Genomic DNA, 13415 nt, shown 5'->3' with positions numbered 1-13415 from the left:
GTCTATGTTTTTTGGGTCTCAGTCCGCTCAGTCAGTTGTTACTGAGGCACTCATGCTGAATGAGACTCCTTGGCCAATTCCTATCTTTCAAATGGGACAGGACATACCAAGGGATATAGTGTATGGGACATTATCTGTAAGGTATAATTCTATGAAATATAATTCCATGGGTATGACGATGTCATGCTGTTGCTTGATTAGTCTGTGGCACAGATCTTTCAATTTTGTTGGCAGCTTCCAAATATTAGGAACAAGAGTGAGAGATATTATGGAGAAGAAATTGGAGAAGAAACCTGTTGCTGATACAAAGAAAGGTTGTAGGGTTAGATTTACTGTTGCTGTTTCTAGTGCCGAGGTGAATACCAATGTTCTGTTTGGCTTCATTCCTTTCCGACTTTGTAAAGTTTGCTACAACTGAATTCCTTGCTAGGTCATTTTGGAGTCAACCTGGAATCACATGAAATTAAGGATGGCATATTTCCTTCCTGGAAGGGTATCAGTGGACCAGATGAGTTTTAAGACAATGATGACATTTTCATTGTCACCATTAGACTAGGTTTTAAATTCTAGATGTACATATTTATTAAATTTAAATTCACCAGTCACCATGGTGTGATTTGAGCCCATGTTTGTAGAGCATTAGGTTTAGCCTGTGGATTCTGAATCTAATGACATGATGACAACACAATCACTATTCATGGCCTTTCTGCTCCAAGAAGCACCTGAATACATTGGATATCACAGAATGGCTACAGCACAGAACGAGGCTTTTCAGCCCGTAGTATCTATGCTGGCTTTCTGACTGAGTAATTCTACTCTTTCTTGTAGCCCTCCACATTCTGTCAGTTTGAATAATAATCCAGCTCCCTTTTTTAAGTCTTGATTAAACCTGCCTCCACTATTTTTTGATGAAATACATTTCAGATTCTAACTGTTTGCTGAGTGAGGACGTTCTTTTTCATTTTGTCATTGTCTTTTTTGCCATTTATTTCAAATCTGTGCCTTCTTGCTCTTGACCTGCTCACCAATGGGAGCAATTTCTCACAATTTACTCTGTCCAGATCCCCAATGGTTTTCACTGCCAGGAGAGAACTCCAAATGCTGTTTGGCACAGCCAGGTACAAAGCCTAACTATTATGACATAGAGACAAAGAATGCAGCTGCAGTTGAACAGAATATTTAATAGAGTTTTAAAATTTTTAATAGTACCAGGAAAGGGAAGTGAGGCCATATTTCACTAAACCAAGTAGGTAGAAAAATTAAGTATGTAAAGTTAGCTCACTGATCTGGAAGGTTTGTTTTCAGACGTTTTGTCACCATGACTAGGTAACATCATCAGTGAGAGTCTCCACTGTGAAGCGCTGGTGGTATGTCCCGCCCCTCTATTTATAGGTCTTGGTTTCTTAAGCTGGGTGATGTTATTGCAGCATCCAAGAACTACAAACAGTGAAGATAAATATCTATACAACATTTTCAAGACAAACGGATACACAATAAACACGATCCGCTGATTCCTCAGAAACAAACTCAAGCAAGCAGACACAATACAACCAAAACCTATGGCCACATTACCTTACATTAAAGACATATCAGAAATGACCTCCAGACTACTCAGACCCCTTGGCATCATGGTAGCCCACAAACCTACCAACACACTTAAACAGCCACGAATGAACCTAAAGGATCCATTAGCAAAACTAACATCATTTACAAAATACCATGCAAGACCTATAAAAAAAATTAAATCAGACAAGCAAGCAGAAAACGTGCCACCAGGATACATGAAAACCAACTAGCCACCAAAAGACACAACCCACGATGACTAGCTTCCATACATACAGACAAAGAAGGACATCACTTTGATTGGGACAACACACACATCTTAGGACAGGCAAAATAAATATACGCAGGAGAATTCTTAGAGGCATGGCATTCTAACAAGAACTTCTTCACAATCACCCGATGAAGGAGCGTCTCTCCGAAAGCTAGTGTGCTTCCAATTAAACCTGTTGGACTATAACCTGGTGTTGTGTGATTTTTAACCTTCTTCAATAAACACATCGATTTAGATCCTATTTACCTTCCCTTGAAAAAAGGAACTGGAAAGGACATCACCCACCTTAAGAAATCAAGACCTATAAGTAGAGAAGCGGGACATACCATCAGCGCTTCACCAGACTCTCACTGATATTACCTAGTATGGTGACAAGCCTTCAAGCTCAGCAATCTAACTTACTTAATTATCATCAACGTGAACTACAAATCGTCTCAAAGATTACTCAGTAGAAAAGTCATCACTCATAGCTTCCTTATAATTTGTCCAATTAGAAGTGAATGAGGATTCTATCTACAATTGATATAAAAGCACAGTGTACTAGACCTCTTTTCTTCAAGTTTCACCTCCTTGTGCATTTCTCTGTTATTCATAATGGAAGAAGACTTCTAATTTGTTGATTAAAAGCAAGGACTGTGAAAAGTTACAGGGTGTTATTGAAAGAGATGAGCAGGCATTGCTACTGACGTGGTGCACTGATGAGTAACCCAATGAAATATTCAGTGAGTGATTTCCACTCAATTCCTGAAGAAGTTCATGGGTTGCACTTCTTTGAGATACACTTCATCAAACACAGCAAGCAGCGTTTTCCCAGTGACACATTTATATGGAGACAGTATCTGCTGCAGGCTCCTTTGTGGTGGCCTTTCCCATTAGCGGAAGGAATCTGCAGAATTTAAAATTAGGATAATCCAGTAGGAAATTCACCAGGGTTATTGGTGAGTATCAGGTATAACCAAGAAGTCTTAACCTGCCATACATACAGTGGTCCATTGTGCATCTTGATTGAAATATTGAGGAGTCAATATGGGGCAGCATGGTGGCTCAGTGGTTAGCACTGCTGCCTCACAGCACCAGGGTCCTAGGTTCGATTCCAGCCTTGGGCAACTGTCTGTGTGGAGTTTGCACATTCTCCCCATGTCTGCATGGGTTTCCTCCGGGTGGTCTGGTTTCCTCCCACAGTCCAAAGATGCCAGGTGAATTGGCCGTGCTAAATTGCCCATAGTATTAGGTACATTGGGAAATGGGATTGGGTGGGTTACTCTTCGGAGGGCTGATGTAGACTTGTTGGGCAGAAGGGCCTGTTTCCACACTGTAGGGAATCTAATCTAAATTTAATTCTCTGCCTCATTCTCCCACTGACCTTTCTGTCATGGACCTCCTGCACTGTTCCAGTGGGGCTCAATAGAAATTCAAAAAAATAACATTACATCTTTAGGTATGACAGATTACAATTTTCTGTCAGAATTTCGTTCAACAATTTCAGTTTACAACTAATGCTGTATTTGTTTTTCTGGGAAGTATTTGTTGGTGATGATCCTCCTTTTCCCATTAAAATTGTACACGACGTTGGTTCGGCCGCATTTGAAATACTGTGTACAGTTCTGGTCACCACATTACTAAAGGATGCGGATGCTTTGGAGAGGGTGCAGAGAAGGTTTACGAGGATGTTGCTGGTATGGAAGGTGCTAGCTATGAAGAGAGGTTGAGTAGGTTAGGTTTGTTTTCATTAGAAAAAAGTAGATTGAGGGGGACCTGATTGAGGTCTACAATATCATGAAGAGTATAGACAGGTTAGATAGAGATAACCTTTTTCCCAGGGTGAAGGATTGAATAACAAGAGGTCACACTTTCAAGGTGAGAGGTGAAAAGTTTAAGGGAGGTACACACAGCAAGTACTTTACACAGATGGTGGTGGGTGTTTGGAACGCGTTGCCAGCAGATTTAGTAGAGGCAGGCACGGTAGATTCATTTAATATGCATCTGGACAGATGCATGAGTAGGTGGGGAGCAGAGGGATACAGATGCTTAGGAATTGGGCAACAGGTTTAGACAGTAGACTTGGATTGGCTCAGGCTTGGAGTGCTGCAGGGCCTGCTCCTGGGCTGTAAATTTTCTTTGTTCTTTGTTCTTTATGTACACCTCCTCAAGACCCATCTTTTGTTTATTTACTTTTCCCATCACCAATTTCTTTTGTCTTCTGCTATCATCTCCTTTATCATTTCATCAATCTTACACTTCAACATCCTGGGGTTACCTTTGACCAGAAAATGAACTGGTCTAGCCATATAAATACTGTGGCCACAGCAACAGGTCAGAGGAGAGGAATCCTGCAGTGGGTAATTCACTTCTTGACTCCCTAAGGCTCAAGTCAGAAGTGTGATGGAATACTGTCCACATACCTGGATGTGTGCAGCTCCAACAATACAAGAAACTTGATACCATCCAGGACAAAGCAGCCTGCTTGATTGGTGCCCCATCCATAAGTATCCACTCCCTCCACCACTGACAAACAGTAGCAATGATTTACAAGGTGCACTGCAGAAGTTCACCAAAGCTCCACAGACAGAACCTTCCAACCCCACAACTATTTCCACCTAGAAGGACAACAACAGCAGTGTTTGAACATCACCACTTGCAAAACCCCTTTCAAGTCATTCACCATCCTGACTTGGAAATATATTGTTGTAGCTTCCATGTTGCTGGGTTAAAATCATGGCACTCCCTCCCCTACAGCACTGTGGGTCTATTTCCACCGAATGGACTGCAGAGGTTCAAGAAGACAGCTCGCCACCACCTTCTCGAAGGTAGCTAGGGATAGACAATAAATGCTGTCCCAGCCAACAATTGTGAGTGAAACTTTTAAAAAATCCCTGTATAGTATCACAGATTGGTTACTCACCCTACTCCCTAACCTCCCTGCTTTCCTGAATTTGGAGAAACCTGAAGCCTGTTATATCTTGAACTTCGTCCAGGTCACTGACCGAAACATTTAACACTGTTTCTTGTTCCACGGATGCTGTCTTCATCGTCTAAGAATTTCCACTTTCTATGTTAGAGTTCCCAAATCCAATGTATTTTTCTTTTTTATTGTTAATATGGTGATAAGAGTGAGCAAGTTGTTTATGCTGATAGACAGTTGCATTTTGCAAGAAAACCCCTGCAAGATGTTTTCTCAATTCATTATAACCACTACCAGGGAAATCCTTTGACTGATAATAAACAGGGGTCTGGACTTTCTTGCAGTCTGCGGTACCTTGATATCAGAATCAACCTGAAGTCCTGTACCCACACTTGCTGGGTGTCAGACGAGCCTAGTAATACTCCCTCCTCATGGTTTGTTCTTGAGTTCACTGTGTGAGTAAGCTTTCAACACAGCCAGCAGTAATCAGATGGCTAAAAGCTCTGAAGTCTCCGCCACTCCACTAACAAGCTGGCTGCTGCAGAGGCAAGGCATCATTTCATTATGCAGCGATCTTAAATTTGGATTCATGTACACATTCTCCTCATCGAGTGTCACTCTGACTTTCATTAAATTGAGGCTTTTAATTTTCCATAATGCTTGAGTGCTGACCCTTCTATAAATCTTTCTGGCAGTTTCAATCACAGTGAAGTCTGACAGTGGTGGCTTTGCTATATCTATTGGAGCTACCAGTTTCCATGGTAACCTAATAGCTATACAACCATGGTATTCAAGTGTCAGGTGCTCTAATGGGCTTTCGATTGTATTATATACAGTTATATTCAGAAAATCAAATCATAATGAGTGTCAACGTTATTTTTGTTTACTTCTAGGTAATGCGTGGATTTCTTAAATCAATTTTTGTTCAGCCTTTTGCACAGCAGTAAGAATTTTGTGAGACATACATCTTTATCCTTTGGTTTCTCCCATTTTACTTAAGGTTACTAAAATGTTGCTTGATCACCTTTGCTCCAACTGTTCCTGTTGGTCTGTTCCAACCCTGCTGCATTTACGTTTCTCAGCTCCACATCTTTCCATCTAATTTAAGGCTTCCTCTACTCCTTCTTCTTCACTGTCTTATCTCCATCACTTCATCAGAAGTTCTCTCTTGACTGCAGATAGCCATTCTACATATCATTTCAATCTCTTCCCAGCTACTTTCTTTGATGCTCCCACAGTTTTCACGGATTACTTGGTGGACCGGGTTCTGGTTTTGACCTCTCTACATTTCCCACTCCACATCTATATTTCATTAGTCTCTGGTCATTGTTCCTCTCTGCTTGATGTGGCTCAAGTCTTTACACTCTACAACAAGGCAGACCTCATGACCGTCTTACCCATCCTTTTTTTCAGTTTCAACAATAAGTTTCTATCAGACAACACTCCACTGCAACTCTTCCAATTGTTCCAACTCTTTCAGTCAGTCTGTATAGCAATGTTAAAAGTGTATTCATAAAGATGTGCAGTATCATGAGGATGGGCTGAATCATTCTATGAAATGCTTCCTTTGTGCAATTCCTCCAGTGCAATGAGATATTTGTTTTTTCAAATCATAACAATAATTTACATTTATATTGCATTTATAATGGAATCAATCATCCCAAGGTGTTTCACAGAAGCATTAAAACAAAATACAAGCCATATAAGGTGATATTAAGTCAGATGATCAAAGTCTTGGTCAGAAATCAAAAAGGTTTTAAAGAAGTATCTGAAAGGAGAAAAGTCAAGCTCAAGGGGAGGGAAGTGCTTGGAGGGAATTCTGAAGCTTAGGGTCTAGGCAACTGAAAGCGTGGCCACCGATGGTGGAACAAGGATGATTTGGAATGAACAAAGGGCAAGAATTAGAGGAGCAGAGGCATCTCCAAGAGTTGAAATGTTAAAAGAGATTATAACGATGAGGAGGTAAAAGGCTATAATGGATTTCAAAACGAAGATAAGAATTTTTAAAATGAAGCTGTTGCTTGACTGGGAGTTAGCTTAGTTTAATGAGCACTCGGATGACAGGGTAATGGAATTCGCTGTGAGGTTAGACATGGACAGCACGCAAGTTGACAGAAGATGGAAAAGGATGAAAAGGATGAAAAACCAGTTGTGCATTGGAACAGTCAAGTCTGGATGCTGTGGCTCTCAACATTTGGAAAACAATCACACTTTTAAACTCAAGAGTTTAATGTATTTTACAGATCATATCATGTGCTGTGGACTGCGACATCGCTAATCAGCGCCTGACTGTAGTGTAGTGGTGAGTGATGTGGCACTCTTGACACTTATTTATGCATACACATGAACATATAGTTCCAAAATTAAATTATATAAATGACGCAACATAAGGCATGAATGTGGTTTCGGCAGCAGATGAGTTGAAACTGAGGTAAAGGCAAGCAATTTTATGGAGGTGGAAGTAGGTGATTTTAAGATGACATGAATATGAAGTTGTAAGCTCATTTCAGCACCAGGATTGCAAACAAATTGGCTTAATCTTATACTAGAGAGAGGAATGGAATTTGGAATGAGGATTGAAAACAATAGTTCAGCCCTCCCAATATTGATTGGAGGAAATCTGCTCATTCAGTCCCAATCCTGGCTGTTGAATAAGCAATCTGATAATTGGAGGAGTTGAGAGAAATGGTGATGAAGTATCCTTGGGTGTTGCAAGTGTACATGTGAAAACTAGCACCGTGGATTGTACCTTTCTGTGTTGGAGGTGGGAAGACGACATAATTAGATGAACTGGTGGCATTCCAGAATCCTGCTATCTTTCTGCTTCCACCCAAATTACATTTTAGGTGAAAAGGCCAAAATTTGACCATACCAACCCTCAACTTAAGGACCTATTCCCATTTGGGCTGCTGTTATAGAAACCCTACAGTGTGGAAACAGGCCCTTAGACCCAATAAGTCCATACCGATCCTCCAAAGAGTAATCCACCCAGACCCATTCTCCTACTATTCTATATTATCCCAGACTAATGCACCTATTCTACACATCCCTGAACACTATGGGCAAGTTAGCTTGGCCAATTCACCTGACCTGCACATCTTTGGATGGTGGGAGGAAACCGGAGCACACAGAGGAAATCCACGCAGATACGGGGAGAATGTGCAAACTCCACACAGACAGTCACCCAAGGTGGGAATTGAACCCAGGTCCCTGGCGCTGTGAGGCAATAGTACTAACCACTGAGCCACTGTGCTGCCATTATGTTATGTTATTATGTTATCCAAGCTCCAGTTGGGATGAAATATTGGAAGCCCATCTGAAGGGTAAACCAGGGTAGAAAGGATCTCATCTGAGGGGAGGAGATTTTCTTGACCTGCACTTATTTGTGAATGATTAAGGGACAAGACATAGGGCAAGGAAGTGACGAAAGCGAGGGAATGAATCCCCTGATCCCTACTCCTAATAAACCCCAAACACCATAAATCACCCACCCCACACAGAGCACTTTAGTCCTCAGAATCTTGGTTATCCTTTTGGCTGCAGTCAGGCCTTTCATGTTGGCACTGCTCAATATATGAGATGATGGCCTCCAATTGGTCAGCAGCTCTCACCTGGCAAGACTGCCACTCTTGGGACCTGATTTTGGAGAAAAGGCCATTTTCCTCAAAACTGTCTGATTGGAGAAAGATACAGCAGGCTTTACATCAGCTCAGAGGTCCTCAATTACAACAATTGAGCGAGACGCCCAACAGATATGGAAGATCCCCACATCATGTCTTGAATTATGTTGTAAAGGGAGAATATGTAGATAAGAAATAGGAAGGTACCAAGAATAGATTATTGGGGCACACCGGAGAGAATGGCATTGAGGCAGGAAGAGGTACCTTCGTGAGTCATTCTGTGGGAAGATAGATATAAATGGATCCCATATGACAGCATTCTCCAGCTGTATGACAGTGGAGAGGCACTAAAAGAGGTTGGTATGGACCAATATATCAAAAGATATAGACAGATATTGAAAGAAAAAGAGAGATATTTTACTTTCATTACAATCACCTCAGCTTCTTTGTGCCTTTGTTACTATGGGTTACTGTGAGGGGGGCATAAATCTAGTGAGATTCAAACCGGAAAGAATTTCAGGAGAGATAGGAATGGATTTGGGAGGTGACACCATTTTAAAATGAGGTTGGAGGTGGGATGGAAGTTTGCGCAGGTAGAGGGGTAAATTTTGGTTTTTTGAGGACAGCGCTGAATTTAAAGAAGAAAGGGATAACAGCCAAGAAAACCACTTTCAATATTGGCTAATACAGTGACTAGGAGGTTTGGTTTGGTGATCAGTAATTTTGTAGAAATAGAACTGAGGAAACAAGAATTGGGTCAGACGGATAAGATGAGCACAGAGAGGATGCGAAGGAATACGGGGAGAGACTCGAATAAGATGCAAGTTGAAAATCAGGGCCAGGGGAATCACCAGAATAAGAGAAAGCATTGTCTAATTTGGGGCTAGGACATCAAAGATAGAGGTAAGGGAATTGTTGAGTCAGTCAGTCAAGAAATGTTGTTGCTGACTGAGGGCCAAAGGCTACATCGTGGGACTTTGAAAATGAATTGCAGGATCATTTTCCATGGATGTGGATGGTGTGTGGTGCAGTCAGGTTATCTAGGTGGCCTTCTCTGAGATTGAAGTTGTGGGAGGAACAGCACCTCTTGAGAAAGTCAAAGAGGCAGCCATGAATGTGCACTCGAGAATGTACATAGAGAGAGAAAGATTCAGGGAGAATAAGATTGCCCTGAACTCGGCAGAGAGAGAACATGAGAAGATGAGCTTGTTGGTTGATATCACCAAAGGTGAGAAGACATTCAGTGCAGAGGTTAAGGGAGGAAGGGGGAAAAATATGAAAAATTTTATCATACCTTGGTGGGGGGGGGGGGGGGGGGGGGGGGGGTGTTACAAAATTATAATTTTTATGGACGGGTTAGAAGGTTAGAACAATATGGGAGACCCTAAAGGAAGAGAAAGAGAAACTGTCAACCCATGGTGTGATCTGCTGATAATCACCACACCATCATCATGACGATGTTGACAGGACAATTGGTTAATGATGTGGCCAGGAGGTTAGGCTTCATTAAGGGGAAAGGTGTCACTGTCCTTCCACCAGGTTTCTCTTAAGGCCATGATGTTGATGCAATGAACTACAATAATTTGGCAAGGACCTTGTTCAGGCAACCTGGAGAGTGGTATGGAGATGTCTGTTTGGATCGGACCTGCTAGAAGAGTCCACAGGTCAGCAGTGCGAGGGGTGACTTGGGCAGTGACATGGTTAGCCCCTACCAGGTGTCTCGGGTAGGAAAAATAGCTCAAGAACTTAGGGTTACTGTTAATAAAATCCAGCAGCAATTAGTCTGTTAAAAGGCTGCCATCTAGGTTCAAAGACATGCTGAAGGCTTATTGAATAGGGAATCAAGGAAGGAACAGCATCAAGAACAGGAAGGTCAAGGTGTATTGATAGGTTGAGGGACAGCAGAGTGGAAAACTGAAAGCCGACATGATAACAGGAAGGTCTAGGCAAGATGAAGAGAAAACAAATTAAATGAAAGGTCAAAAATGTAAGTAGATTGATGGACTCACATACAAAGCAACAGCACATTGCAGACATGCAGGGTCAGCACGAGCTACATGGGTCTAGCGACATAAAAATTGGATTCATGCAGATATGATTATTAAATAGGCAAGAGGAAATTGATGGAAAAAAGTCCAGAGTAGAGTCTAAGGTCTCCTGGTAGAATAATTATGACTTGCAGAAGATAGAATCTGCACGATGAGATATTTTTCATGTTTGGAGATTGCGGAAGTGACTGGAGTGCAAAAGCTGTTTCAGGTTAGAGTATTGATGAGAGAGGCATTTTTCATGGGATTGAAGATCCAAGATGTGGACAGAAACAGTTGGACAGCACCATAAAAACCAAAAGTACTCGAGGTTTTCTCCATATATTATTGTCAAGAACAGACTGAAAATGAAAAGCATTTAAACCATTAGCCAGAAACAAGCTGAGCTGGAGTTCAATGCCTCTGAATCACAGAGGTGATGGGGAATGGGCCGTGGAAAGATCCATGATACTTAAAGTATCACAAAAGAACAGCAAGCCAGAGACAATTGAACCTTTTGGTGTCATCTAGTGTCATCCAATATAAAAACAATAACTTGATTTTGTGGGAAGTTCTGGAGTTCATTGAAGCCAAGCTCGACAGATGTTGTAGATCTGGATTTTACCAGCTCTTTCCATAGGTCACAGACTTTAACCAAGCATAGTGGACCATGACAGGAGCAGAGGTTTATATTTCAGTTTGTTTAATTTTATTCACACATAACCTGGCAGCCTTTATTGTCTTTCCCTAATTGCCCAGGAGAAGTCAGTGGTGAGCTGCCTTCTTGAACCACTGCAATCCTTGGGTGTAGAGAGGAGGTTCCTTTCGGAAGGAGGTTCCACAGCGTTGACCCAGCGAAACTGAAGGAACAGCAAGCCAGGATGGTGTGTGCCTTGGAGGAGAACTTGAAGATGGCGGAGTTGCCTTTGACTTTTGAGGTGATAAAGTTCATGGATTTAGAAGGTGCTGCAGGAGGAGCAATGGCAAGTCACTGCAGTACATCTTGTAGATGATACACACTTCTGCCATTGTGATTCGGTGGTAAAGGAAGTGAATGTTGAAAGTTCATGCATTTTCCAATGTACGCCATTGTAGAAATGTTGTCAGAAGGTGTGGAATTTGAAGCTATATTTCAGAGGAAATCCACTCAAAGTCTTATCCAGACTTTTACTAGAGAAAGATAGGTCAGGGATTGACTTTGAACCATCAGATTGAGGCTGTAATTGCTTAAAGTTTGATTGTCCTTTATTAGAATGAGCAGAAGTGAGGATTTAGAAGGGGAAGAAAGTGACTGATAGGAGCAGATTGCTATGGTTGGACACGTGGGTGTAGTGAAGCTCTTGTGGGAGTTGACTGGGTGGGAACCTCTTGAAAAATATTTCTGTCAGTCAGAAGAAATCTTCACAGTGCGTTATATTTCTACACATACGTCTAGGTAACTGGGACAGCTGCATATGACAGGAGTTAATGAGCCCGAGCCAATGAAGGAAATGGTTTACGTCAATGGAGATAATCCTCCAGGGCCCAGACTTCAACATTGTTTTCACTTCATTTCAACATTTTGCAGTTCAACTCACACCAAGTTTCATTCATGTAAAAGTCCCTCTACGTTAGCTCGATACCTACCAAAGCATGGTGATTAAACTTTGTATCCTTTTTTCCATCTCTCATAGCCTCTTGCCTCACCCCTCCCTATCTCTGTGTCTGCAGCAGGAGTGAGGGGATGCTGTATGCAGGAGAGATGTAGTGGAGGTCATATTAGCCTGATGGGAACAGCTGGCTAGTTACTGCATGAACTCTAGCTTTAGGAGAGATATCGATCTCCAGAACTCCTCGCTCCTTAATGGTAAGTCTCAGCCAGCAGATGACACCAGCCTTGTCTGTAAAAAGCTATGTTGCTCTGACCTGCTGCTATGTAGCTGACCCCTCAAATCACAGATCAGCTAACTTGGCATTCGAGGCCCGTGCGAAATTGATGTCAGTGGAAGATTGCTGTTAATTATGTAAATATCCACCTCCATTGGCTTCCCATCCCTGCTAAGCAGGTTGCTGACATCAGACTCAATCCACTCCTCAGAAAAGTAGGTGGGAATGTGCCAAGAAAACAAACGACACATTTTTCATTTGTTCCAGCCATTCTTCCTGAGAATGATCAACCTGAACAAAACCTGTCAGAACTATCAAAGCATGTGAATGAAAAGGCGTCAAATTGCCTTGTAAATATTTTATTTTGGGAACTTGGCAGTTGGTAACGTTTTGAATTGATGTCAGTACCATATATTACAGTTTTAATCCTAGGAAAGCAACGAAGTCTGAAAACAAAATTCAAAAATTCGGTTGAGCATTTTACCTTGCTATCATAACGTGGCTAATAAGCTGTGGTCTTGAAGACTCTAAATGTTTATTTTTACTGTTATATCTTTAGTGTCTCAGCCAAGAGATGATGTATGTGAATCAATAATCTCACTATGTTAAATATGGTTTTGACAGAGATGAATGAATATATCAATATTTAAATAAATGTTATTTATAATGCACACATGCTTTATATTGTGTGTGCCTGTAATAGTGGATATCTTGTGTGTCAATCTAACTTGTGCCAAGGTTTCTAATGCTTGAAATGGTAATGTGACAATTTTACTGTTCTGAGCCATGTGTTTTCCTAATTTTTTCCAATGTACCTTTCATGTAGAGGATCAACATTCCCTAAGTGTTTTGCTTAGACATGATGTTTAACTTATTTATATATATATATGTGTGTGTGTGTATATATATATATAAAATATAAAAAATAAAACCAAAATGCACTTTAAACTGAGAACAGTGTTATATATTTAAATGTCCATTTGGTCCACTTTATTCTCGGCATCTCTCTCACTATAATTAAAAAAGTTGGAGATTTTGTGTTGGTAGTTGATGGAGATGTTGAAAATTGTGAAGGGTTCCAATATGGACAAAAAAAGGGAATTGTTTCATAGGGTCAAAGGATTGGTAACCAGAGGAGTGAGTTTTAAAGTAATTGACAAAAGGAT

General features: G+C 41.2%; 1 protein-coding gene across 2 annotated transcripts in view; it reads left to right on the top strand.

Annotated features, from left to right (window-relative positions):
- galr1a (galanin receptor 1a) overlaps positions 1-13109 on the top strand; it is a 44871-nt gene extending 31762 nt beyond the window's left edge. Inside the window, exon 5 of one of the 2 annotated variants that reach the window (XM_043688627.1) lies at positions 11819-13109. The gene's annotated coding sequence lies outside the window, so the exon portion shown is untranslated. The remainder of the gene's footprint in view (positions 1-11818) is intronic. The other variant, XM_043688628.1, reaches the window with a different exon arrangement.
- Positions 13110-13415: the final 306 nt, after the last annotated feature.

This window comes from Chiloscyllium plagiosum, chromosome 4, assembly GCF_004010195.1.
Source record: "Chiloscyllium plagiosum isolate BGI_BamShark_2017 chromosome 4, ASM401019v2, whole genome shotgun sequence".
NCBI classification, from domain to species: Eukaryota; Metazoa; Chordata; class Chondrichthyes; order Orectolobiformes; family Hemiscylliidae; genus Chiloscyllium; species Chiloscyllium plagiosum.
The sequence above is the reverse complement of the archived record's forward strand: the minus strand, read 5'-3'. Positions and strand labels throughout refer to the sequence as shown.